Source organism: Vulpes vulpes, chromosome 12, assembly GCF_048418805.1.
Source record: "Vulpes vulpes isolate BD-2025 chromosome 12, VulVul3, whole genome shotgun sequence".
Taxonomy (NCBI): domain Eukaryota; kingdom Metazoa; phylum Chordata; class Mammalia; order Carnivora; family Canidae; genus Vulpes; species Vulpes vulpes.
This window is the reverse complement of record NC_132791.1, coordinates 157,514,454-157,519,283: the sequence shown is the minus strand read 5'-3', so window position 1 is coordinate 157,519,283 and position 4,830 is coordinate 157,514,454.

The window sequence follows — 4,830 nt, the reverse complement described above, 5'->3', positions numbered from 1 at the left end:
CCATCCTGGCAGGCATCTGTGGTCCTCTGGCTCAGGCCAGCCTGGGTCTTGTCAACCCCAATGGCCAATTACTGAGCTTACTGTGCTCCTTACAATGTAACAGGTCCATAGGCAGTGTAAACAGCTCCTTGGGATGTTTCTATTCCCAACATCGGTGCAGTTGAGCCAAGTGCCTCCCTCCCCAACTTACAGCCTCTTAGCCTGCCAAGAGAGGTAATAACCTTCCAAACATAGAATGTAACCCTGTCCACAATAGCCATAGAGCATACTGGCCCTGCCATCCTTTGGCCTCTTGATTATAATATAAACCTGACACACATACTTGTTAAGAATCAAGGATATATGAGCAACTGTGTCTCCCAGTGGGCGGTCTTGGGTGCTGCATGCATGACCATCTGTGGCCTCCAGAAAGCCTGCCACATGTGGCTTCTCCGTTGTAGAATAATCTTCGAGGCTCCCACTGCTTTACTGAGCAATAATTTCCTTACTGTCCTCACAATTGGTCTCTGCTCTTTGTAAAGGAGAGGGGAGAATGGAAAATGAACCAGTTTGTTCTTTTGGGATGGATGATTAACGTGGGATTAATGTGTGACTCCTGGGCTCCCTCCTCCCAGGGACACGAGTGAGGTCTGTGAGCCTTCCAGTCTTTGAAATTCAAGGACCCAATGCCCAAAGGCAGGAGCCTTGAGCGTCCCACCAACAGCAAAGTTGCTTTTCTAGTGGTTGGAAGAGCTTCTTGCCATCATGGGAAAATAGCAAGAGCACTGGATAGACCACTGCAGCCCCTGACCCAAGTGAACATCTTCCTTCCTTGGGCTTCAGGTTCTATAGCCATGCAATCAGCCACCAGTGATGTAGAATCTGCTGCTTTCCCAGCCCAGCATCTGTTCTCACGTCCAAGTCCAGCACCTCAGCTTGCCTTTGGGAACTGCACCTCACCTGTTTCCCATCCAAACAGTTCCAGAGGGTAGACCCCACTTTCCACCCACCGCAGAGATGGGGCATATAATCCAAGTCTAGCCAAGCCCTTGCTCCAACCTCTGGGTGCTCTGAAGGCCTCAAGGGTGAGAGTGTGACCCAAGCCAGGTCTTTTAAAGCCATGACTTTTCATGGAACCCAAGAGAAAGAGAAACCTTTCCAGTAGAGTGGTAATGAGTGGGTGTCAGTCTGGAGTTGCTGGAGGTTCCAGATACAATGAGAGAGATTGTGGCTGTGAATGGGGCCATCCCAGAGCACTTAGCGGGATGGAGATTTGGAGATGGTCCAGGTCACACTATGAAAGTATGAGCCCCTGGGCCTGCCAGGTCCAAAACTTCTCTTAAACTTGCCTCTTGCAAGTATTAATTTATTTCTACCATTTAAAACATTATTATTATTTTTTTTTTACTTCAGTAAGTGTGTCTAGTCTCTTGCAAGCCAAAAAGTCCTAGCTATTACATCAGGACCAGCAATCCCTGACACTCTGTGCACCTGTGTCCTCACTGAGTGGGGCAGGTCTGGGCAAGACAAAGTCAGTGGGTGGGGTCAGGTCTCAGGAGAGCTCCAGAACAGCTCTGTCCCTGTTTCTTCTCTGTCCTGGAAGAGGAAAACTCTTGAACAGTGAGAGGAGAGCCAGCAGGAGGAAGAGGCCCCTGGATGGCTAATTGGTCTGCTTGTTTTTTCCCCTTGTTTTAGGGTCCATTTTGTTAATGTGTATTTTTATTAAGAAATAACCCATTTTCTCTAGGTTTCTAGCCTGATGCAATAAGTTTCTCTTATTTGACCTTTAATTTCTCCTCTTTTTCTAGTTCTCTCCAAAATTGTCACTATTAATGAACAGATACTGATATGTTATTTTTAGCTAAAGTCCATATATTATTCAGGTTCTCTCTGCTCTGCCTTTTCTGGCTCTAGGATCCCATGCAGAGCACCACATGACATGTGTTCATCATGTCTCTTTAGGTTCTTCTTCTTTTTTTTTTTTTAAAGATTTTATTTATTCATGACAGACACACACACACACACACACAGAGAGAGAGAGAGAGAGAGAGAGGCAGAGACACAGGCAGAGGGAGAAGCAGGCTCCATGCAGGGAGCCTGACATGGGAGTGGATCCTGGGACTCCAGGATCACACCCTGGGCTGAAGGCAGGCGCCAAACCGCTGAGCCACCAGGGCTGCCTTCTTTAGTTTCTTCTTGACTGCATCTGTTTCTTTCTCTTTCTTTCTTTCTTTCTTTCTTTCTTTCTTTCTTTCTTTCTTTCTTTCTTTCTTTCTTCTTTCTTTCCTTCTTTCTTCTTTCTTTTCTTTTTTATTTATTTATTCATGAGAGACACAGAGAGACAGGCAGAGGGAGAAGCAGGCTCCATGCAGGGAGCCTGACGTGAGACTCGATCCCAGGACCCCAGGATCACACCCTGAGCCAAAGGCAGATGCTCAATGACTGACCCACCCAGCGTCCCAACTGTGACAGTTTCTCAGTAGTGCTTTGTTTCAATGACCTTGCCAGTGTTGAGGAGGACTGGTCAGGCATTTTGTAGAAAGTCCCACATTGGGATTTACTTGTTTTCCTCATAATGAGACTGGGGTTATGGGTTTTGAGGAAGCAGGGAGGTAAAGTGCTCTGTCATCATTTTATAGCAAGGGAACACTTGTCACTGTGCTAACTTTGGTCACCTGGCTGAGACAGTGTTGGTCAGGCTTCCCCACATGAAGTTACTCTTTCCCGTGTGTGTATGGTGTGTCTTCATGAGCAGGAAGACATGGCACGGAGCTCACACTTTAGGAGAGGGGAGTTAACTCCACTTCCTTGATGGCTGAGTGTCTGCATCTATTATTTGGAATTCTTATAGGAGAGGTCTATTCAATCCCATTTATAAAAAACTGTGTAATTTGTCAATAAAAATGCAACCAAGTAATTTAAAAGATCCCCATCCCATTGGCTTCATTGAACAATTCATGAAATGGGTAGCATCCTGTTTAGCAAATAGAAAGGAGCTCTTTCGAGCTGCAGGGAAGGGAAGGATTTTAAAGGTAGAGAGGGGATTGAAAAAGAAATTACTAGAAAAAGATGCCCTATTTTAGGCAATGTCTCCCTCCTAAGGGGAACAGAAGGGGCCATTTAGTATGTTTTCCAGGTTGACTGGTTAAATTTCTTGCAGAGGTGAAGGTGTGTGAAACTGCAGTTAGGTTAGGTAGTAAGTCTTGGTTTGTTGGTCTGGGTCTCTTGAATAAGTGACTCCATTTTGGGCCTGTGGTTTGTTTTTAAAAGATCATTTATTTTTACCAGTGTGGACACTAGGGCAGGTTACACTCCAGCACTACAGTGTCTGGTCGTTGGTTCATTCCTATTTTGGTGATTGAGAGCGCTTCCTATTGGCTCCTCTTTTCCTTTGACATCATTTCAACTCTATCCTTTTTCTTGGTACTTCCTTACGTTCTGATACCTCAAGATCTCCCAGCTCCTATGTTTACTGTCTCAGTCCTAGTGTCAGCAATTTCTTCAAGGAGCCCTGGTTTCTTTTAGTAGAGAATGGAATTAAAAACTTACATGTGGGAGTTAAATGTGCTCAGCGGACAATGCAAGGAATTGTATGCATATATCCCAACCTAATTATGTGGAATTGTATCCATATATTATTTTTAGATTTTATTTATTTATTCATGAGAGACACAGAAAGAGAGAGGCAGAGACACAGGCAGAGGGAGAAGCAGGCTCCCTGCAAGGAGCCGGATGTGGGACTGGATCCTGGATCCCAGAATCACGCCCTGAGCCTAAGGCAGATGCTCAACTGCTGAGCAACCCAGGCGTCCCTGTCCGTATCCATAATAAGCTAAAGAGGAGGTTATGCTGATTGCTCCAACTCAGTCACCACCACATGGATATTGTGATCTTTTCCCTTTGCTGATTTATAACTTTCTACTCCAACAGTGAGAAACCCGACTCTCACAACCTACCATTTATTTAAGTCATTACTCTGTTCCAGATTATAGATATGCTACTTTCAGAACTGTTAGCCTCCACCCTGATGAGAAAGAACTTTATAAAACACTGTTGATGTTCAGTACATTTTTCCTTTAGGCTCCAGATGTCATTCATTTCCAAAGTTACTTAGGTCAGCATCTTTTGCTATACAACCCACAGTGAGTTTTTTCCATACATTTCTAATACAGTTAGATTATTTGCCACATCCTGTATTCCATTGAAGGGGAGGAAGACATTTTCTCTGTTCAAGTTTCTTCCAGTCGGACTAGGAATTAAATTGACCTGAAACAGATTAATGGGAAGAAAGCAACAACAATAATAAAATGTAATCATGTGCAGATTGAGATCCAACAATAAAATTGACACCAAAGAAATGACCAAGAAGGGTGGTTTTTATATTTTTGGATAAAGAGAAAATAAACCTGTGAGGGATTCACAGGACAAAGAAAATCTTTGGAGCTTCAACTAGTTAGGATTCTAAACAGAATTTGGACCGGGGTGGCAAATTAGTAAAAAGGAACAAGGGTTGTTTATGCAGCCTTCTCAGCTCTAAATTTCCCATCTCTGGTGACAAGAAAGCCCTTTTCCCTCATGGTAGCGGGTTAGGTTATCTTTTGTTTGTTTGTTTGTGGTTTGGCTTCTGGTATTGTGCATTAAAACTCATCACCAGGCCAACAGACACGTGAGAAAATGCTCAACATCACTCAGCATTAGGGATATACAAATCAAAATCACTTGCAATGTCACCTGACACCAATCAGAATGGCTAAAATTAACCACTCAGGAAATGACAGATGTTGGCGAGGATTCAGATAAAGGAAACCCTCTTATACTGTTGGTGGGAATGCAAGCAGGTGCAGCTACTCT